Source organism: Anser anser (genome assembly GCF_964211835.1).
Source record: "Anser anser genome assembly, chromosome: 12".
Classification (NCBI taxonomy): domain Eukaryota; kingdom Metazoa; phylum Chordata; class Aves; order Anseriformes; family Anatidae; genus Anser; species Anser anser.
In genome coordinates, this window is record NC_139733.1 from 2,959,637 (window position 1) to 2,984,000 (window position 24,364).

A 24,364-nucleotide genomic window follows, 5' to 3' on the forward strand; every position below is an offset into this window, starting at 1 on the left:
AAAAAAAAAAAAAAACCTCCAAGTGTGCAGTGGAATTACCACTGCAGAGTGCAGTATTAAAGTGCAGTTACCTTTGAGTTCAAGTTAAAGAGTTCTGGTAAAGCCCACCATGTGTGTTCACTTGTAGGTTGCACTCATTTTGGAATGGAAAAAAGCAAGCTCTATTCAAAGCTCAGTCCCATTTTACCTGGGAAGAATCCCCACAGAAATTAAGACAAATAAACAAAGGGATAAGAAGAACAAGAAACTGCTATTGGAAAAGAACAAGGCATGCATCCAATTCCCTTAGCTTCATTTGCTGCGCAAGTAATGGACCAAACATATCACTTCAATAATCTTGGCCCCATAGCTCTTACAGTTTGGTTATTTTAGGTTTCTTTTTAGATAGTCTTCATCAAGCTGCAGGAATTTAAAAGCAATTTTACAATTTCAATGTTTTTTAACTTCTTAAGCTGAGAGCAGAAAGATACTTTTTCATTAGAAGAATAAGAGAAATTGTCTTTAACTCAGCTAAGAAAAGTCATTAGCTTTCTTATGCAAGATTCAACATACCACTACCAAAATCTAAAGTAGAATCGGACAGAAAGTTTTATTGGATATTTAGAGGATTAAAGCTAATTTAGATGAAGAATGACTCATGACGACCACCTTCTTCCACAACTTTGTTTTCTGTTTCCTTGCCTTTCCTCTGAAGGCCCCTGGACTGTCAAAGACAATACACAGGACTGAACTCAGAAATGGTCAGATCTGGCACAACACTTCTTGCAGTACTACAGTCTGACCTTTTGGAAGGCTCTCAGTTACTCTCTAAATATAATGAAATATGTACATGTATGCTTTGACATGACAAGATAGCTACAGAAGGTGATTTGATAAGTCAGAAAGTATTATTTGTAAAGGTATTTTTCAAAGAGGAATTACATTCTAGAAATGTTGAAGATGTTGCATAGCTGAGCAAGGACTTGAAAACTCAGGCAAGCTTAAAGAAGTCAAACATGAGCAAGCAATTTCTCCATAAGGTATGCCAGTCCCACCCAAAAAAGTATGTTACATCAGACAAAAAAATGCCACCAAACAGAAGCACTACACGATACTAACTGAAATATAATAACAGATGAAAATGCTTTGAGCAGGTCAAAGATTTCTTATTCTAGGTCACTTAAGCAATGAATTATATAGAAGTATAAATTTGCTAAAAAATTTATTTTAAAGAAAAGTTTGGCTGACAGATGTTCTGTCATTCCTTTGTTTTTACAGTTCACTCACCCCATGCCCACAGTGGGATGTGGGAGAGAACCGGGGGGTGTAGGGGGTAAAAACTCATGGGTTGAGATAAAGACAGTTAATTAGGACAGAAAAAGAATGGAAACAATAATAATATAATCAGTAGAAAGCAAGCGATGCACAATGCAATTGCTCACCACCCGCTGACTGATGCCCACCCTGTCCCCAAGCAGCAGTCCCCATCGCCGCCCCTGCCCCCAGCCACCCACCCCACCTAATTGCTCAGCACAATGCCACGTGGCACAGAATAGCCCTTTGGCCAGTCTGGGCCAGCTGTCCTGGTGCTGTCCCCTCCCAGCTCCTCAGGCACCCCCAGCCCCCTAGCAGGCAGACTGTATGAGGAAGTGAGAAGTCAGTGTAAGCACTGATAAGCAACAACTGAAACACGGGTGTGTTATCAGCATTATTCTCATCCTAAGTCCCAAACACCAGCCACTAGGAGGAAAATTAATTCCATCCCAGCCGACGGGAACACAAGCTCAAAGTGCCCACTACTAACATGTGGACCTAAAGAGCAGAACATATGCAGATTAGTAGTGTATCTGGTAGTGTTCCTCTTAGTCTCTTCTCCACTTGCATAGAACTAAGGCATCTTTTATATAAAATACTATGCTTGGATATAGTGCCTCTTTCAACACATAAAACTTACTGCTCTGCTTTAAGAGTTCAAGCACTAATATCAATGAAACTCTAACTTTTTGTTAGTTACATTCATTTGGGTATTAGGTATTGTAATACCTTGCCAATACGCAAATTGTGGCTATAATAATTTTTTAAAAGCGAGTCGGTGGCAAACACCAAGAATAAAAATATGAGTTCATTGTGATAATGACAACAGATTTTCAGCTTCTGCTATTGTGTTTGTGTCAAATGAACAGTCTACTCTATAAACGGTACTTATGAATTTAAGAATTACTCCTGTTTAGCTGCACAACTCAATATTTGTTCCTTTATTTCAGGACCATCTGCAAACTATTTTCACTATCATCATTTCCACATTTCCAAGGAGTTAACAAAAAATACTACTGCATTTTTTATTTTTTTTAAACTAGCCATTTAAGATTTGTATCTTCTACTGATGGCCATAACTAAAGAATCTAATCTTGTATAATTTGATGGATTTTTTTTATTCTACTTTGATGTATTAAATCTCAACTTATATAATCATTATATATAATCAACGTATATAATCATTATTCCTGTGCATTAACCAATTATTTGAATTATGTGGAACTTCAAAATAAGTCATGGTCTCTTTCTGTGAGGCTACACAGGCCTGTTAACACATATCACAACAAGTACACAAACTATAAATAGAAATACTAAGTAGACAATGTTAATAATTTAACACTGGATACAGAGCAGAATTTTTAAAAGTCACCAATATCAGCAGCCGCAAGACCTTTGTAATAATGTATTATATTTGGCCGTTGCTCCTTTCCTTACATTAAAGGGAGATTCAAGTACAAAGGTTGCTTAACTAAACAGAAAACGTGCCCATGCTGTCACTTGCAGGTCCAAGAGCATACAGCTTTACAAAAGTTACCATTATATTTCATCTTCCCATATCAGCCAAAAGAACTCCCCAGAAAGTATTTGAAGGCATAACTTAATCCCTCTCCAGAAAAGAAAAGAGAAGTCCCTTAAGGGAATAAAAATAAAAAAAAAATAAAAAAATATCCTGCTAAGGAATTAAAACCCATTTTTTGTTTACTCACAGAATTCTAGGATGACAAGATTTCTCACGAGTACTGTTGAACAAACATTTACCTACCAGCAAACTCTTACCCCAGCACAGGTCTATTAAAGCTATACAGGCTATTAGCATTGCTGATTTATTTTTTTTTTAATTTACAAGTAAATATAAGTGGAAACTAGTAACGTGCAAGGTCTCCAAGATGTTAATTATGGTGCATGAAAAGAAATGCAATACTCAGCCACTCTCTGCCAAACTAAGCCGTGATTTTCCATGTAACTCACAGTAATGGCTTAGCTTTTATGAGCAACAGTGAAAGAGCATATTGTAACCTTTTTAACCTACTTTTCAAAGAAAATTACAGTGCACGGCACACTTCTTCCCTCTTGCACTTTTAGGAAAAAAAAACTTTCAGATCTAGTTAATGTTGGTCGATAGACCTTCCGATAGACCTTCATTAATTAAAAAAAAAAAGAGACTGGAGTGTTTTATAGGTAGCAGAAAATTGGAAGCAATGGAATAAAACTAGCAAGTCATTTCTGCATCTGAGAAAGCATTGTCTTTCTCCACAACACATGATGTTTCATGAAAAGGTTAGCTAATAGTTCTACTACTATAAGCCTTGCTGTGCTTTTATTTTTTATTTTTTTGGTTGTTTTTGTTTTTATGAAGGGTTCAGCCTGTCAAGTTACAACTCATTATTATTATTTCCTCTTATTTCCAAAGAAGAAATCTTTAACAAGACAGCTCATTGTATTTTCAATGCACAGAAAACTATTCAAGCCCTGAAGTAGAACAGTGTCTTACTGCTTCATAATCGAGAAGTCAGTGGTACCTGCAGTTTATAACCATTTCCAAAATCACAAGCACTGGAAATCATCCTTAGAAAAAGGGGACTTGTATAAATTCTCTATTAGAGTTGTCCAAAAAAATCCATAGGTTTGAAGCACGTTGTTCAAACTAATTCTTGGAATAGATGGTTCTGCTCCAGATGGCCTTTTATCTGTTTTAGATATATGCAGCGGCACAGTTGATTTCTGGCTAAGCGTTCAATTTTTTTTTTCCTGCATAATAGAATATCTATAAAAGAGGAGATGATATTTCAGAAGAGAATGAAAGATCCTGAATGTCGACAAGTACTACATCTGCATCTGGTGCTCCTGCAGATAAGCACTACATTACTTTAGCATCATGCTACTTTACTGATCACCGTGAAGAATGTTTTTCTTTTATCAGACATGATTTTACACTGAATTCATAACAAGAAATAATATAAACTACTCAGTTACAATAACAGAAATATCGACAAGTTACATGGAGAATCAGGGTGGGGGGAAACACGGACACATTGGCAATAGATGGGGAAATTATTTGTTTTTAAATGAATATAAAAATAATTCATCAGTATATCCAGTTTGACCAAGGATAGCCAGATTCACCAAGGATAAAGCCAACTATTTAAACATTTTTTTTCCTTATCTAATATCTATAAAGCTATCAAATCAAGAAAGACAGATCCATTTGTCACTTTAGGTGGAAATAGTACAGTGATGAAAGGTTAGAAAAAAATGCATGATGAATAAGCCTTGACTTTCATACTTAAATAGAATTTATGCATATTTCAGCACTACTAAATGTTCTCTTTAAACCAATCCTACTTTTAAAGGGATTTTTCATTTCTAAGAAATAAAGTTTCATATATACATATTCACTTAAACTATCTTGAATGATTTTGTCCCAACAGTTTCATAGACACACACACACAAAAAGTAAATTAGAAAGACAAAAACAACACTGTTGTTTCACAAAAAAAAAAAAAGGATTCAAAACATACTTATTAAAAGGAGAATTGGATATAGAATTACAGTAACTGAAGTTTTTAAGAGTGTTGGTTTCTATATGACAAGGAAGTCAGCTTTTCCTTGCTCCACAGAGCAGCAGATATTTTGCAATTCCAGAAGCCTGCCCACCACCCTTCAAGGACCTTCTCTATGGACATTCAGAGTTCAGTATTGCCATATCAGCTGCTTAATGAAACAGCTATTGAAGCCAATAAATGGACAATGGTTGCAAGAAGCATCCTACTGTTCTTCATATGCAGTGTAGTTACACTCACCTATATGCTCCAGGTAGCAGAGTATAAACTCATTACCCCTTTTATATTCAAGATAGGAAGCCCACAAGCTTTAGAAAGAGAGAATCCAATGACAATGTTTAAAGGTATCAAATCCACAAGCTGTATAGATCAAATAACTTTTTGTTTTTGTTTTGTTTCTTCAGATTCTTCATATACGAGCTTTCTTCTCAGTTTCAGCCAGAACTGGAAGCAAGGGTTCTAAATATAGTCCCACTAGTTCCATCCCTTTCAAAGGGGTGTGGGGAGCTAGGTGGGGGGGAAACAACAACAACAACAAAAGAAGTCCAAACATGAAATATAAGAAGTTATTCTAAGCACATGTAGTACGCAGTTTGAGAGAAAGAGCTTAACTCTTCATATCTATCAAGAGGTTTTATGTAGTCAGAATGTCAGCGTTGACTTCTGTGGGCCAACCCCAACAGCAGGGTAATTTCAGCATAACACACTTTGGGGACTGACAGATTTCAGAAAAATGAGTAGTTTCATCTTGACAAATGAAAACACAATACTATCTTTCAAGTACAAATCTTTAGATGAACCCTATCACCAATTCTTGTCAAACTTCAAACTACTACTAATTATAATAAAGCTAAAAAACTTGCTATACCTTAGGCTAACTTGAAAAAAATGCCAGTGATATGATGAAATAGCAATGTTTAGAAAAAAGAACAAGTTATATTGTGAAACAGAATACAAGTTATAAGCACTTGTACAACGCAGCCATGAAGTAGAGTTCTTAAGTCTTCAAGATCATCTTTGACCTGCAACTTCCTAATAGTTAAAACAGTCAGTTTTTCATGAATTCATAGATATCCATGCTTTTAGTGCTATTCTTAAAATTTGGTGCATCACACAGTCTTCTCATGTTAATTAATTTGTTAAGACAGTGAGACATGTTGTCAAAGTCACTCCTAAGGTCATTTCCATAACTTAAGAAAGCATGCTTTTCCAGCATGCCTTTCCTTTCCCACCCCCAGTCATTTTTTTCATTTACCAGAAAATAAAAGTATGACAATGCAAGGGCTAGGAAAAAAAAAAAAAAAAAAGACAAAAACCAGCGTCTTTTTTTTTTTTTTTTAAGCAGAATAAAGTGCACATGTGCACAGGTATATCCACTTTTATTACATCAGATAAGCTCAGCCATCACTAGTGCCACATGTATTAGCTGCCCATCATTGTTATTTTCAGATTAAGACAGAGCATAAGCATGTTTGCAAACTCACTGCTATTGGCTTGATGGCCAGTCCTGAGTTCTGCAGCTGTCAGCTGCAGCAATCTAACAAAGTCAGAGTCTGCAGCAAGCAGATTGTAATTTGGTCCCCAAGAGAACTGGGCATGGGATGCCAAAGGTAAGTCATATTTATCTAAGGACTGGAGTGAAATGCCAGGCATAAGCAAGGTATTATTAGATCTTCTTAGGTTTCAAATCCTTTTCTTTATCCAGTCTGCATTGCTCAGTAAGTGAATCATAGTTTGCTTTGAAAAAGCTTTAACTTCTATTTAACTTTGTACTCCCCACAGCAACCCAATATAAAATTCTTGTAGGTGCCAAGGTCACTGGAGCACCTGATCACAAGCAAAGACAATAGTAGATGAGACAGGATGATTCAGCAGTATAAGCAGTTAGAGGATAATAACAGAACATAACAATAATGCAGCAATCCAGGCTGAATTGCCACCTCAGCAGGACCAAATGAGCACAGATCTTTCTAGGAGGAGACATAATTAGCACAGGAAATGGGGGAAGAAGAGAAAGCAGCTTACTGCTCAGACTCAATTGGATGACTTGTTTTAGAATATTTCAAAGGTATATGTTAAATTCAAGTCTAACACTTGGAATTCAGATATGCCTGTGACAGACTGCAAACTCAAGAAACATTTAAAAAATGAGTGAAAAACAATTTATCTCCATATCCACAAAAGAAAGACTCCTTTAAGCAACAGAACTCTAGCTTCAGTTCTTAAATCAAGTTATGCATTTCAGCAAAATGCCAGCATGCAAAAATAATTACAGCTACCTACATACCCACCTGGATGGGGACTTGGGCCTTCAGAACAAATTTACCATATGAAAATTTTGGAAAGGAAGCCATTGTTTGCAAGAAAAAAGAACTCACAGGTCACTTGAGAGACCAGAAGGGCATTGGCTGCACAAGCCAGAGAATGAAAGCTAACATGATTCAGCAGGAAAGTTATAGGCAAAGGAGGAAGGACAAGACATCCCCTAGCGGATTCTGATCTAAGCCAGAGGGCTTTTGAGTTTTGAAGAAACTGTGCAGTATTGTCTACATCTGTAATTTTCAGCAGTTTTCAACTAGACTCCCCATATGGTAAATACAAGCCTACTGACAGTAGCTACTTTCTCCTCAGCTACTTTTCAATCGCCCATTAAAAGCAGCCATGGGCTGTCAATACCACTGGTTTATACATAGTTCTAGTGAATTAGGACATAAGGTGCAAGAGGAAACTAAGCAATTGGGCCCCTTTTCCATGCAGTGCCATCTGAGATGGGATATGGATGGGAACTCTAACATGGTTACTAAAAGATTAAAAAAATGAAAAGGGTTGTGCCATCAACCCTTTTCTGTGCTCCTTGTACAAAGTCTGATGTGAAGTGCATATCCACAGTTAAATAAGATTAAGGCACTGAGTACAATGAGAAAACTCCCAAGATAGTCCAACCAGACAGACATAGCATTTATACTAGCACAAGCAATTTCTCAACATAAGACCAAGAGGTACAGCAAGAACTGGTTGGCTGAGACTTGCTCGCACTGATATGCCTAGAGTACACCCCATAAAGATGGGGATAAAGGCAGGCTAGGGCTCCCAGAGCTCATGCGTGTACTTCACTCATGCAGCATGGTCCTAACCTTAAAGGATGATAGTTTGGAAGAACTGCTTTTCAAATTACAGCGCTGTGCAGGACAAACACAGGAAGAGATGAACACAATGTCCAGCCAAAACCAGAAAACAGGGGCATGGGGCTAGCTATTGGGGTAACATCTGACGTGCAGCTAAAGTGACGAGCTTACGTACTTTCCACGTACTTACGACATCTCAGAATATTTTTTTTATGCCTGATCTAGTCACCAATTTTAGTCTTCTGTTCTGCATAAATGCAAAACATTATTGTTATAAGCAGCACTTAGAAAGGCAATGATGCATTACTGGAGATTTCCTACAGCACACAAGAACATCCAGCCTGCTCAACTTACATTGCTGCACCAGAAAGGAAATATTAGGGACACACAAAGATTTTCAACCTCTCTCTTCTAACTTAAACTATATCAGAGCCTTCCTCTACCAAGAGGTTTTCTTCTATTTTAGACAACATTGTTAGTTTACAAAATTGAACTTTGGCTATATAGGAACATTCCCCACCCCCCACTCAAAAAAAAAAAAAAAAAGGACAGCCACAAAAAGCATATTTGCTTTTCACAGTATGATTCTTATGGTCTAGTAACATTAGTGCTCAAAGCCTTAACTACTGAAGCATTAAGCAGACCCTTAAAACTCAGAGTAATATGAACAGCAGGTGGTACTGCCATGTGCACCATTACAACCAGAAACTACTGAGGGCTGCATGATAACTCAGAGTTTTTACAATGTAAAGGGACCTCAGAAATTTTTATGTACAATAATGGCATAAGCAGGAAACACAATTTTGTACAACTTTGGTGGCTACAAAATACATCTACACTGTTCCAGAATGTTAAAGAGTAAACATCAAGGCACATGAGAGAAAAACATACTTAGCTCCTAAAAGACAAATAAACCCTAACAAAGGAGAAAAAGTGATATATATGTAACTACTTCAGAAGAGTATATTAAAGAGCTACGCTAATAACTCACTACCAAGAACTGAAAACTATGACTGACACACAAAAACACAGGGAGCTAGCTCTACAGCTCCACTGCCAGGATGCTGAAGGCTGAGATGTAACATACTAAAACCTGCCTCTTAACACTGGAGACAATAGAGGATGCAACAGCTTTCTTTATATTCATTCTTAATAACAACTACTGGGTCACCTACTTTCAGTTTAAGTTATGAGCCCAAAGAAAGTGGAGGTTTAAAAAAAAAGCAACAGCCCAAGATAGAAGCTTTGAAGGTCTTTTAAGTATTAGTAATAGAATAAGAAAAGTTGGGCAATCCAGAGTGAGAATAACGGAAAGTTTACTGATCAGACTTTTAGCTTGCTCAGAAAATCCCCTCACAATTATCATCACATATTGCTCCTTCTCCAAGGCATGAAATCCACGGTCACTTATGCTGTTGTTTTGTAATGAAATGAGGGATTCTACATCATCTTTATATAGCTTATTTTTAAAATAAAAAGCAGTATCTCAGCAAGCACATCTAGTACTAGATACACTAGTAACCACATACCCATATATTATAACGGTTACTAGAAAACTACAAACTAAGTTTATTTAGCTTCACAAACACAACATTAGATGCACTTAGATGCACTGAAAGCACAATGATTGGAAGTCAGAGGTGATACATCTACACTTCACAGAATAAGAACCTGCATTCACCCACGTGCAGGCTTCTTGTGTATCACAAAAAACACGTTCTCCTTACAGCAAGGAGACTCAACTAGACAAATTTCATATAGCCTTAGTATTGTAGTCTCTTCATTCCAACTTTTTCTTCCACTGTATTTTCCCGCTACAACAAACTTCTTCTCCTGCTACCTGAACAGTTGTTTGTAGAACACCTGTTCCTAGTGAGTTTATTGTCCCCAACTGGGGAAGATAATGAGGCTCTCAATTTAATAATGTCCACAGCTGTAGGTTTTTTCTTGTTGTCGTTGCTGTTGGTTGGTTTATTTGTTTTGCAAGATCTTTACAAGCTTGTATCTGTCTAGTGTTATTTACTGCAAATTTTATCCCTGCAGGTCATCCTGTAAGATTAAGTTGTATTTATAAAAAAAAGAAATTTGAAATTAATAGGTACAGCTCCATATGAGTTACCAGGCCTAGAAAATTTAAATTTATTGTTGATAGTCTTGCCTTTCAAAAGTATTCAAATTTTCATTGTTCTGTTCTTTGGTTCTGGCTCTTTTTATGAACAAGGTGTTTGTGTTCTTTAAATGTGTTCAAGTATTTAATTCTGGTTTGGTGTTTCAGTTTATCATTTCTGTACGTGCTTGCAACACAGAGAGGTATGAGACAAAATTAATTTACATCTATGGGATCTGGAAAAGGAAATAGCTCTTCAAGTGCAAGACAATGTTACTGTTCGTTATTGTATATCAGACTTAGAAATCTCCCTCTCCCAGATGGTTATAGCTAATGGCAAAATTTTAAGAATAAGAAGTAACTACAAACATGCTGGTTTAATAGTACTTCAGTGATTCCAAATTAACTCCACACAACACAGTTACGTATGTTGTTCCCCAACACCTTTACTATGTATTAGAACAAGCATTCAGAGGATTATTGATGATGTGACCAGAATAGAAATCACTAAACTATTCAGTTCTAGTAGTGTTTGAATGTATACTAGATTTCCTGCTAAATTCCTCAAGGCAAAAAGAAAAGATGCACAGATGGGAAATATGTCTGTGTAAACTGACGTGTTAGGAAAGGAAGATCTGATGAAATCACAGTTACTCTCACCCACTTCATAAAGCACAAGAGACCTATAATATCGCTTGCTGTAATTTAAATCTATCCTTGGAAAGTATTTTAAAAAGATGATGTTCAAGAGTTTTGATATAAACACTGATAAAAGGTTCAGTCAAGGCAGAGACAGACACACTCTGAGGAGAGTGAGGGATTGATCTTAGTGAGATGAAAGGGCTGTGCACACTATGCTGCGTCACTGACAGCTTCTTACACGATGTTAGGTAGTGTTTGGCTCCCCAGGAGATAACAGCCTGCAGTGCTAGGAACCTACGCCTATGAAATGTCATAGAAAAGACAGAAGTTAATGAACAAGTAAAAGGCTCTCATTTCTTCTTTGCCTCCTCTCCAGAAGATCCTTTTTGGGAAGATCCTAAAAATCCTCCATTCTTTTTTAATGAGTTTTAATTCTGGTTTGCCCTCTGCATCTGGCCAGGCATAGCAGCAAAGGTATTTGCACTTGGATCTAGAATGTAACTCCTCAAGGAATAAATGATAACATAAATGGGAATGGAGTCAAGCAGAATTTAAGAGTCATTTCAGCTTCGAGCTAGTTTCTATGAACTCCAGAATGCAGCTGAGATTTGTCAAAGATACTCCGCATGAGTGGCACAGAACAGGTAGCAGTTGGTAAATATAAAGTAGGAGTATATTTTATACAACAACTCAAAGCCAAACATATCATCTAAGATCATACCTCAAGTCTTTCAAGACTCATATCTTGCAAGTTCATTGGTCTTGACAAAGAGTTCAGATAATTAGCTTATTAATGGAAGCTAAACCATGACTCTCTCCTGGTTTAAAAAAATTATTAGCGTGTTTGGGGTTCCTTGCACTATACCCCACTGCTCAGTGTAGGCATACAAGATCCTATGAAAATGTGAAATACTTAAGTATTGAATGTTTATATCACAGTAAAACACCCATGCAATAAACAGCATTAAGCTTTTGTGTAAGCTGAAAGAGAAAGTGAGAATATCTGACCCAGGAGTGATTACAGGTTGAAAATCCTCAGTAAAAGTCTGTATTTAAATGCAGGAACACCTGCTACAAAATTCAAGTGCTGTATCAGTTTATTTCAGGTTTAGTCCAAAACATCTGAAATCATTTGAAAGTAATAGCCATTGGAGCTAATCATGCAAATCCACCTTAGAAACTGTGAACATTTATTGACAAAGTTCCTTTTTATCAAGTCCTTCTAGCACTTACTAGATGTTCCAGCTTTAAAAAGCCATTACTAGGACCTATAAATATTTCTTTGTAATGTGCTTTCTCCCACTGATTTATCATCCTCTATTCCATTGTAAAACCTTCACTATAGGATTGAAGTGATTTCAGACTTGCACGCTGCTTCATACAAGTATTTCAGAAATATTTCAAGTAGCATTAAAATGAAATATTTGACCTTGGCAAATCATTGTGTTATAGTTTTGTTAGATGTCTCAGAAAGATTGCCCACTTTCCTTACTGCTAATTTCTCCATATAGCACATATTTCTAATTTCAGACTTGCAGAGCTATTGAACTTCCCCTGAAAACAAAGTACCCAAAGTCCTTCCAGTCTTTCTATTTTCCCCTTCTTCTCTGTCCCTGAGCATTTTGACCAGCATAAGATAGATATTCCTTATTCAAATTGATCTCGTTCTATTTCATTGAAAATAGCCAAATTTTATCAGGCATTCATTGCTTAGCAGCAGTCAAAAAGATTTCATCCCTCAAATGAAGGAAGAAAGAAAAACAAAATCAAGGCAAAGAACATACAAAGTTCTGTAGTTTTAGGTTTAAACAAAACAGTAAATGAGTTTCTAAGCTGTGCAGAACTGAGCTGTCTGAAGAGCATCAGGCAAAAGTATCTACCATCTTCAGCAGATGAATTCACTTCAGCTCAGAAACTTCTAAGTTTTTCACTAAACTAAAATACTTAACTTTGTCTAGATCTCATATATGAGAATGACAGCTTTGAATCCCATCTTACCTGAGTTGAATCACTTTAAGTAACTGATACTATGATTTAAGAAGCCAGTTTGGGTCTATAGCTCCAACTTGTAATATTATTTCATGATAGCTAAAGGTAATGAGAATAGAGTCACTCACCTGTAGTCTCATTAGCATAAAACTATGTGATATATACTTAGGCAATGGCCCTGCACTGATATTTTGTGTTAAGACCACAAAAATTTAAGGCAAAGGTTTATAATACATTAGATTTGACTTTCCTTAACCTGATTTTTTACTACTATGAAACATTTTTTGTGATATGTCATAATATTTAACTAAAATTGCTCAGTCTATACTTCTTACACTGAAAGTGTAAGTGCAATCATGTCCACTGTCTTGATTCATATGTCCAAATGTAAATGTCGCAAGGTCAATCTTTATATGAGCTTGGGAAACTAAATATTTTGAAAACTGGAAAGTCTAATCATCCCTGTGGAATTAAGTACCTTAGTAAGATCTATAGCAGCAGCTGATCTTACGTGTATCGGTAGCAGCTAGTCCCTGAATTCACAAACACGCTTGAACAGCAACAGCTTTCCCATTCACTCCCAGCTAAGCAGAGATGTGAGACTGACTTACTCGCATGACAAAATATGTTTAAGGCTCACAATTTCTGGCTTCCAGTCTTCACCACTAGACAGCTGCAGCGTTGTCTTTACTCTTTGCCTAAAAGCAGTAGAAAAGTACAGTATATGCAAGTGGCTTCTCTGGGTGTAATAAAAAGATTGCAAAAGAAATGACAAGCTGCTCATCATAGCAAACTTGCACCCTCACAAACCATCAGAGCAGTTCTGGGTGCTGCTCTACCTTGCAAAGATGACCACATTTTTTCTGGCTGCAGTAGAATGAATTAGCATCGAGCTAGCCTAGTCCAGGGAAAGCAAAGCCAGGCAGACTCTATCAGATAAAGTGCTGTTAAAGTACTTCCCCAGCCACATCACCACCCGTGTGATAAGAGATTCTATGAGCTAGCCGGTATATATCTAGTTATAGGCTTCCATGGGATGCTAGATGCCATCCATCCTGGATGTTGTCAGAATGGCCATAGACAGAATTACCCCATAGGCCCCATACAGAGCCATATATTTATCAAACTGTAGCAATTTACTCATCCCAGGACTTCAGGAACATTCATAGTTACCGTGGCAACTTCATGTGTTTTCCTATGGATACAAAACACACACTTAAAGGAAAATGCATTTGTCAATATGAGAAATTCATCAGCTGTTTCAAAATCAAACATTCAGGCTAGTCAGACTAGAATAGCTATACTGTTTGAAAGGTCTAATAACTTATTCAAATATATTTCAGATGCCTTGGATGTCTTAGCATGTATTGTGTGCAGGTGCACAGGGTTACATAAACATAAACACACATACTTATTTGTATCAATGGCTTCTCCAGGAATTCGGAATCCCACAGGAATTCCTTAAACTATATAGTCTTATGGTAGCTTGAGAAAAAATACTAACAGAATATAGGCAATGTTGTGATAGCAATTTCCTTTCTCCACTTGGAGTCTTTTGAAAAACAGTGGTATCGATCTGAGCAAATTGCCTAACAGAGAGTGTCACTGTGAATTGTTTTTAAGCTAGATTTACAACTAATTAGAGGATGCAACTATTAAGTAAAAAATACTTGAAGTATCTCTCCAAGTTTTATTTGCTAAGGTTCGTGTTAGGCATCTTTATATTCCTGGTGTATTGTATCACTGTTAAATCAGAAATCCACATCCCTCAAAAGTAAATAAATAAATAAAAATAAAGGGAAAATGATCCAATCTTCATTATCAGAACATTAATATATTCAACAGAACATGCATTCCTTCCTTAGACCATTAAGTGTGACATTCTGGTCATTCCCTTGCAGCCAGTCATCCTTCATTTGTAACTCTAAATTTACACAAGTAGATTTCAGAACTGTAACAAGATTTAACCTCAACTATATGTAAGCTTAGCAGTGATCACAAACCCCAAGTAACTGAAGGTAAGACAAAGTCCAGCGTGTTATCATAAGTTCTGATTCGATTTCCAATACTCTCAAACTTTTATGAGGCATTTTGGGAAATCAACATCTATATGGATTTCTTTTTGTAATTTGTTTCAAATGATTTTGACATATAAATTAAGTTGATTTGCTCTGCCCAACATTTTTAATGTTTTAGCATGCCGATCCCACTAGCACTTAAATATCAGTGTCTTTCCCTACTGTCAATCACTATATTTCAAATTTGTATTTTGCTTCAGTATGCTATCCAACATTTTCGCTTCCAGTAAAATTCTCTGCTTTTGAGTGTATTTCAAATTGTTTGCTTTGTGGGCATATTACCTTCAAGAGGCAGAAAGTGCATTATCACTAATGTCAGCTCTCATTTTAGTTTTCCAGTGTTATTATTCACCATAGCTGCTTACTGCAATGCTCTTCCCTTAATGGATAAGGGATAAAAGGGCTACAGTTCATTTAATTGTTCCAAACTTTCTTCTCATTACATGCCTCTTCACTAGTATGCAGTAAAAACAGCACTTCATAGGAATATGCCTCAAAGAACATTTCACACACTGAAAAATATTATTGTAGATGGGTCCATGAAGGAGCGAATATGAAATGCTTCCTTTTCCTGAGACATCATAAATGAAAACTTATATTTAATTTTTATCCCCAAACAAGGGATAGAGTACATCAAATCCCTGCATCTACATTTGCCTTCTCCCACCTTCTGTTTGTTATTTTGTCTCTTAGCTGGAAGAATGCCTGAATGAGAAGAAATTCCAACTTGGAAGTACCCATAATTTTAAAACAAGTCAAAAGGTCCAGAAGAATTAACCTACCTTGCATGGCCACAATCAGATTAATTACTCTGTGAGAAACACAAGGCAGAAGTCTTTAAATAAAGGATTTGGTTACAAACTACTGCCAAAGAAACCAGAAGCATGAACTAAGATCTATGTTCTATCATGATCGTGAACAAATGCAGTAAGAGGATATTGCAAGCTGCAGATGATACTGCAAAGGATGACATGGCCAAAATATTCACAGTTACACAAGAGCAGAGACTCACTGACAATTATTTGAATATCTATCCTTAATTAAATTAAGGCAAAAAATCATTTAATGCATGCTACTGAAAATATACCACTCAGGAATCCTGTTGAAACATCGTGAGATGGTAGGCTTTATGAATTTACCTTGAGCTTTCTGATAGCTCAAATGTCTTGCTTTTTTTTTTTTTTTTTTTACATGTTGACTCGCTCCTGCCAAATACCTTGAATGAATACCTGATGTTGAATATGCAAGATTTACCAAGGAAAGTACTACTGAAACTCCCAGGGCAGGGAACTCAATCTCTGAAAATAAATAAATTGTTCTAACATTTTAGTCACCACAGGGAGGAATTTAAATAATCTGTCACTCTGCAATTTTCTTTGAGGTATTTGTTCTTTGAATATGATTGATATAAGTGCAACTCATTGAGGCATCTTCACAATTTGCATTCATTAGTTACACTTTTATATAGCATTACTGTGGCAACCATGGGAAGTGTCTTGTCCTATTCTCAAAAACAAGACGATGCAATGTGGACTCTAGTCAGAATTTACTGCTGATCCTCATGGAGAAACTTGACAAAAGACAAGTGGCTTATTTTTGGCTAAACGTAAAAGCGAGCATAAACAAACATGATGAATGTAGTAATCTTAGAATCAGACAGTTAGTTTGTTGATGGCATCTTTGATACAGGAAAACCACAGGGTGGTCATGCTTCTTCCTCTGTAGGGAAACTGTGACCTGCTGGATATGAGAGAATTGTAAACGTGATAGATTTTCATTTACCTAAGATTTTGACACAGTCTCACATAACATCTCATTAGTAAATATGGAACTTAGATTACTTCCCCTATCAGAGGGCAAACAGTTAAAAAAACAAACTTAAGGAGTATTTTTGGAGGCTACACCTAGTGTGAGTCTTGCCACGGTCTTTAATTTGAAGTTTCAGCAACAGAAAAGAAGGATGCTTGGATCTACTTACCAGGATTCTTCATCATATATTAAGATATCACTCTGTATGAACCTAGTGTAAAAGGTGGTTCAAAATAATTTTTTTTGTAATATTTTTTAATGTTAACTATTTCTGTTGTCACAGGTACTCCAGCTGTTTGCAAATGATGGTGAGAACAGTACACAGTTGACCTCTCAAACTAGGTTCAGATTCAGACATACCAATTTCTGAAGCCATTAGTACAAGCGAAAGTGATACACAGTCTTCAGTCTCTTCTTATAATTAGTTTGGCTTGATTTGCTTTTAAACGTCTAAATCCATTCTGAGTTATCATAATTACTCCAACTTATGATTGAGGGAAAAAAGTTACCCCATTAAAGACAAATTTAAGAAGAAAATGCAGACCACACATTGCATTCACTTAGATTTTGTTGTTATCAAAGAAGATCAAACAGAACTTTTTGGCTGAAAACTCTGGGATAATTGATATCAATTGATAATTGATCCTAAGGGTAATGTTTATGTGACTTAGGGATATTGTTTGTCAATAATGTCCAAATAGTTGTTGTTAGAGTTCCTACATCCCAAACGTTTTTAAAAAAAATCTAATGCTATTTATTCAATTCAGAAAGCATTTATACATCATAGTGAATTAATTACCTGAGGATTTTCTCTCCTCTGGAAATGTTTCACAAATATGAGATGAACAGAAATAACAAAAAAAAAAAGGAAAAGGTCATTCATCTCCCTCTCCTGACTCACCACTCCTTTTCTCATGCAGTCAGCCTGTTTTTCCCTAATGTATAAAATGCCGCATCTACAATTTTTCACCAAGGTATGTCAGGTTGCATCACCACAAAAGAATTCATCTTAGATGATCTAAATATATTAGGGCAGTGCATTATTTTAAGAGCAATTATTTCTGATCAGAAAAGGTCTGCAAAATATAAGTGAAAATTACCATAATAGGATAACTACTGAAAAGGCAAATAAACCATATTGTAGGTTTACAGAGGAAGTACCCACCAAAAGGCAATTGACTCTCATATAATTAAAGTTAACTATATATTTATCCACATATGTTACTTATATGAAAAATGTCCATTTTCTTACAACTTCCCTATGCTATTTGACAAGGCTGCAGCCTATGGCACAGCTTCACAACTACACGTAGTCGAATACCAAAGAGGCGATCAACAAAATTTATATTCAAGTATTTTAAAACTCTTTCAGGAAAATATTTTTTTTCAAGAGAAATAGGGAAAATCTCTATGTCTTCTGCTCACAATACTTGTAATCTCTATTTTTGTTCATTATTTGTATTTTTCCATAGCCGACAAACTTACACAGAACTGCCTGCATATGCCCAAAAGATAGATCAAATTAGTATCCTCCGAACTCACACATACCGCTGAAGAAACAGATACTAAAGACTAAACCAACAAGATCTTTTTCCCTTGCTGTGCATTTACTCATACGAAAAATGCAAACACTGAAGACAATAACTAAACATTCAACAACAGGAGTAAGGAATTCACAGTCTGGTCCTAAGCAATGGGTTCTCAGTCCCCAGAACTTGAGTTTTGGCTCAGAAACTCACTGTGAATTATGTAATGCTCAGAAAAGGAAAGAGAACTCTTCCATAAAAAGATACAATTACTGCATTAGCTGTCATCTTTTTAGTAGCCATCACTCAGTGAAGGTTCTGTGAGTATTCACAAACTTCTCAAAGCTTTCTTTCAGGAGTCATTAAGCTAACTTAAAAATCAGAAAGGATTTGCTGTATATTATCTTCTATTTTATTCCAAGATCTTGGTAAAAATATTTAGAAAAGATATTACTACACTATTAAGTGTAGCATTATTATGTTTAATGTTCTGTTACTAAAATGTAGAGCCAAAATTATGATTAATATTTTAACTGTTTGTGCAATAACAGTAATAATAGTAAAGCAGTGAATTATTCCTCAGCAGATGCTATTAACCAAATAAATCCAAAAATGAAGTTGCACGGAAAGCCAACAGTTCTGTTTCCCTGAAGTACACAAATATGAACACATACAGCTGAGTATAAGATGTAGTATATGCTTGTATATTAATTTGTTTACAGAATACTCTGCTTTCTCAGAGGTTCCTGTCTGTTCCAGGAACAGGTGAATTCTCCTACACTTCCCCCAAACTTCCATGCTTGCTTTAATTCATTTTTCTAAATAAAAAATATCAAGTAATGAAACTGAAATACCAGGTAACCAACCTGATACATATTCACAGCAGGGAGGACTTGCTGAATCAAGGATTTAGACATGAGGAGTAAACTGCAGGGGACAGTGAGAAGGACATACTTGCTATCAATTTTATAATGGGAAAAATCTCTATTCAGTCCACAGTCACCTGTGCAATGCAGGTGTAATTACTTTATGAAATGTATTACTGGGTTTGAGATACACAAGACAAGGTAAGAGGAAAAATTCTCAGCACTCTATAAACTCTCCTTAAAGACTTCAAACAGATATTTATTTTTAGTCTACACCATCAACAACAAAAAATAATGCTACTTCTGTCTACCAGATGTTAGGTCTAGAGAAAGGCTGATTACATTTCACCCATAAATAAGAAAAAAAAATATTTGGGCTGCAGAGCAGATGAACTTCCAAGTGAGAGCTCTTTTGTAAAAGAGACTCTTTTATACCAAATATATAATATTATATATATAATATTATAATATGTATATAATATGTCTATGTTATGGGCAGAAGTAAAGAAAACATTGGGCAGAAGAAATTGCAGCATCATCTTTGATAGCAACCTTGCTTCCCTTGTAAAGAACTCCTCATCCTTCACAAAAGAGTACTGGGATGATCCAGTACATACAGGAAAACACCTTAAAAGCCAGAACAGGAGCAAGAAGAAAGAAAAAATGCTACAAACTCATATTGTGTTATAAAGCTGTAATAATAGCTGTCAATAACTTGTGTGAAACGGAAAACCACCTTCATTATCAGCTCCGTTACTACATCACATTTTCAATACGTCTATGATGTTGGAAAGAAGAAAACAGTATTAAAAAAAATCACAAATTCCTTGGTATTGCTGCAGATATTTTATATTTCCATATATATATATATATATTCAGGTAGTTTCATCCAAGACTAATGCAGCATACAGAGCGGACTGTACTTACACCTTTATGATTCACTCCCCCTGAATTTCAAATTTGTTTTTAGAAATGATATGCAGTATCTCACCCTACTACAACAACCGGATGGATTGTATAGATTTTCAATTTTGGGTTAATTTGGAATTAATTGGAAGTCACGGCAATATAATGTACGTCTGACTTCAGATCTGTCTAATGAAGAAGGCACAAGAAGATTCAGTAAAAACAAGTAGTTGCCTGGTGTTTTGGATGATAAAATTATGTTAATTTTACTGATATTTTATCTCTTTTTTTCAAATTCTAGACTAAAATAATAAAAGTATATACGTGAAAGTGAATGCAAAAAAATACATTTTACTAAATAAAAAGGCTCATCCATAAAGCCTGATAATAAACCCTATTGTATTATTCAGCACTGAAATTTCTAAAATTATAATGAGATGGTTCATGAACGTTTTAATTATGTTAATCCAGGTTCCTTCAGGAACATCCAAGATAAAAGCCGAATCTGACAGAAACCATTTGTGGCTAAGCAACAGTTTCTGCAGTCAAATATCTGAAGTGCATGTTAGTTCTACAAAAATGCTTTGTTCCTAATCTTTTGAGCTGTTCTTCACTGAGCCAAAAAGGCAAAACAGGAATAGTTTAGGTTTTACACAAATATAACAGGAAGTGTGTAACTGAAATTCTATTCAAATGGCCAGAGCAAGTGAAGGAATCATTTACTCTTTTTTTTTTTTTTTTGCAAAAACTCTGATACAGTTTTAAATGCACTATGGTTAGCACACATGGAGAAGCAATGGATATTGTATTCATGGACTTCAGAAAGACCTTTGACACAATCCCCCGTAAGATCTTCACAGAGAAGCTGTTGAAATATGGGCAGGATGAAGTGGATCAAAAACTGTCTGGACCCAGAGGGCAGTGGGCAGTAGTACAATGTCTAGTTGAAGGCCAGTTATGAGTAGAGTACTCCAGGGGTCAACACTGGGTCCAGCCTTCAATAAACAAGATGTTTAACATCTTCATTAGTGGTCTGGATGATGGTGTAGAGAGCACCCTCAGTAAATTTACAGACAACATGAAACTGGGGGTAGTGGCTGACTCCCCAGAAGGCCACGCAGCCGTCCAGAGTGACCTTGACAGGCTGGAGAGGCGGGCAGACGAGAATCTCATAAAGTTCAACAAGGGCTGAGTCCTGCATCTAGGGGGGAACAACTCCAGGCACCAATACATGCTGAGGCCACCCAGCTTGAAAACAGCTCTGCAGAAAATGACCCGGGGGTCCTGGTAGACATCAAGTTGAATGTGAGTGAGCAAAGAGCCCTTGCTGCCAAGGCAGCTAATGGTATTCTTGGCTGCATTAGGCAAAATATTGACAGGAGGTCAAAAGAAGTGATCCTTCCTGTCTATTCAGATACGTAGAGTATTGTGTCCAGTTCAGTGACCCTCAGTACTCGTGTACTGGGCATACTGGTAAAAGTCCAAAGTAGGGGCCACCAATACAATAAAAGGATTGGAGAAACCCTCCTCTGAGGAGAGGCTGAGAGCACTAGGACTGTTATGCCTGGAGAAGAGGAGACTCCAGGGGTACTTCATCAATGTGTAAAAATGCCTAAAGGGAGGGTGCAAAGACAACAAAGCCAGGCTCTTTTCAGTGGTGTCCAGTGCCAGGACAAGAGGCAATGGGCACAAACTGGAACACAAGAAGTTCTGTCTAACATCAAGAAATACCTCTTTATCATGCAGGTGATGGAGCATGGGAAAAGGCTGCCCAAAGAGGTTGTGGAGTCTCCATCCCTAGAGATCTTTGAAAGCTGTCTAGATATGGTCCTGGACAACCTGCTCTAGGTGTCCCTGCTTGAACAGGGAGGGTGGACCTCCATAGGTCCCTTCTGACCTTAAAAGTCCTGTGATTCTGTGATAGACCACGTAAGACACAAAGAATGTCCCATTTGGCTATTTCTTTCATTATACTAGCTACTGGCTTAATCCTCAAGTCCTATTCTTCAAAATAGGATATGGTCCCAAAAATCTATAATCACAGTTTCAGAAGCATTTTTTCTCATCAACAGCTTCTCAGAGATTAAGAAAAAAAAATGAAAAACCAGCAAAGACCACCATTTACTTTCTCACATTACCTCCAGGCACAAAGAAGAATGGTGACTAAAGAGTATAGTTTTAGAGTCCCAGTAGTATTCAGATTCAGTGACACACATACTTGATCAGTTACAGAGGAAAAGCTTCCCTATGCAGCTTTGCTGGAAAGGAAGACAAAACAAGTCTTATCCTTTTCCACAGAAGAACATTCCTGGTTGAAAGTAGACATAAATCTTTATTATTCCAGCTAACTCTTGCACTTTTTGATGAGTCACCAACAAAGGATCTAAAATTTAGATGTGGAAGCTATTATGACACGGATAGCACATGAACATAGATTGAGAATTTTTCAAACATCAGTAAGCTTCTGCTTCTGGAATAGACTTGAACCAGTGAACTATAAAATGAAGTGCAATAAATAAATCAACAAAAACAAAATAAAGGACATTAGTTCTTCTCTTTGCACTCCTCCAATTGATAGATTCCTTTATTTTGTTTTGTTCATGAACATTTTGTTTCCTTTGCATCCTTTGGTCAGCTTTTACTTTGTTGAGCCAAAACCTTTTTTTTTTCTTTTTTTTTAACCAATTTATCAAATCCATTCAGTCAGTTCTTTAGTGTACAGCTGCGTGTTTAAAGAATTCTTTGTTGTGGCATCTCCAAGAGCCTGCAGTTACCAACTATTCACAAAGACCGGCAATGCTATTAACTGCAAAACAGTTTTTAGTGAAAAAATTTACTTGCCTATTTATGTGGTCATCTAATTGTTTTGAACAGGAAAATAAGGTACATTATGTTAAAAACCTGAGTAATGATAATGTGTTGGATGAGCCCAGTTAAAGAACGAATGAGTACCTTTGAAGCAACTGTAACAAGCTGTATAGGTATGTCTTCTGCAATTATGACTATATTTTAAACCAGCCAAAGAACCAAATTATAATATTTATAATATTACCTCTGGTTCATAGCCCTTAATCATGTGAAAGATTAAGTTTGTCACAGTAGCTAGCAGTCTTATTTTTTAATTACAGTAACAATGTATCTTGACATCTCTGTCCTCACAGCCTTTGTATTTTAATTGGGGGTTCAAAAGTGGGCACGGTGGGGCAGTAAATTAATATTAACAAAATGCTTAGTCATTTGCTATCTCTGAAGGCAACTGACATTTCTGATAGTATTTGGTGAGCATAAATTGAACTGACCTTGGAAGAAACCTTAATGTTCTCCTGTGCATAAAAGAGTGAGGAGCTATCTATATGCAGTTTCACACCTCATGAACTTTTACACATTATTCATCTAAATCAGAGATCCAAATACAAAATCTGGCACTTGGGACATCATGTGGATTTCTGATATTCCTTGGCAAATGTAGGATCCTGAAATAAATGGTTAGATTTAAATGATTTACAGATGTAGAGGCAGGAGAGTTGGGGAGTGGGGTATTTCCATTTTTTTATTCCAGATGCAAACTCAGTGTATAGATAATCATTGTTCTGCCTAAATGGTGTTTCAAAACACCACATTTTAGAGAGCACAACGGTTTGGAAACTGATTATACAAAACATGAGTGGAGACTGCAGTATTTCCTAGCATCTGGCATACTCAGTTAAATGAAGAGCTTGTCATATGCTGGCTTTTCAACTGTGGCATGTCACCTAAAGTCTGCAATGCTACAGCGTGGGTGAAATGACAAAGCTGATGTGCCAGTATGTGACGTATCTTTAATTTCATATGCCATGCATAGCCGCATCCCCCACTGTGCAATGTTTCAGGGGAATATTTTTCAGGTGATGTTACACTGTTTTGCAGGACTATTTGCTCCAATTGAAAGTCACAATTAGCATTCAAGAGTAGAGGAAAAATGTTAGCCAAGCTGTTTGAATGGTACACTTAAACTGAAGACTGTTTTTTATTCCCTCATAATGCTAATCACCATTGCTACCATCATTTATTTTATGTCCAGGAGATAAATGTTTTTTTTCTGAATTGGACTATCAAAAAAGGCACATAATAAATGTATGACAGAAACCTCTACATCACTATATTTGGCAGAAGTCAGAAATTTGCTATGTATTCAATATGCAGAAATGAAAAAATATGTGGTTTGACAAACATTACCAAAATTTCCAATAATATGTTATGTTTGTATACACAAACAACAAAACATATGGAACAAGACTGCTTTAAGAAATAAAAGCAAAACCAGAAATACCAAAGGGATGTTGTACCATGAATGCAACTACAGAAATAATCTTTCATGTTCTGTCACTCAAATCGTAAAACTGCAAAATATAGTCACACACACATAGCTGAAGCACAGGGTTCCAGAACAAAGGTTTTGATAAAAAATGACAAAGCAAAGA

At 36.3% G+C, this 24,364-nt stretch overlaps 1 protein-coding gene across 5 annotated transcripts in view; it reads right to left on the reverse strand.

Annotated features, from left to right (window-relative positions):
* CACNA2D3 (calcium voltage-gated channel auxiliary subunit alpha2delta 3) overlaps positions 1 to 24,364 on the reverse strand; it is a 509,008-nt gene that overhangs the window by 474,259 nt on the left and 10,385 nt on the right. Inside the window, exon 1 of one of the 5 annotated variants that reach the window (XM_083795922.1) lies at positions 18,999 to 19,017. The exons of 2 other annotated variants lie outside the window; for them this stretch is intronic. The gene's annotated coding sequence lies outside the window, so the exon portion shown is untranslated. 2 more of the 5 variants (XM_083795920.1, XM_083795921.1) reach the window with 2 other exon arrangements.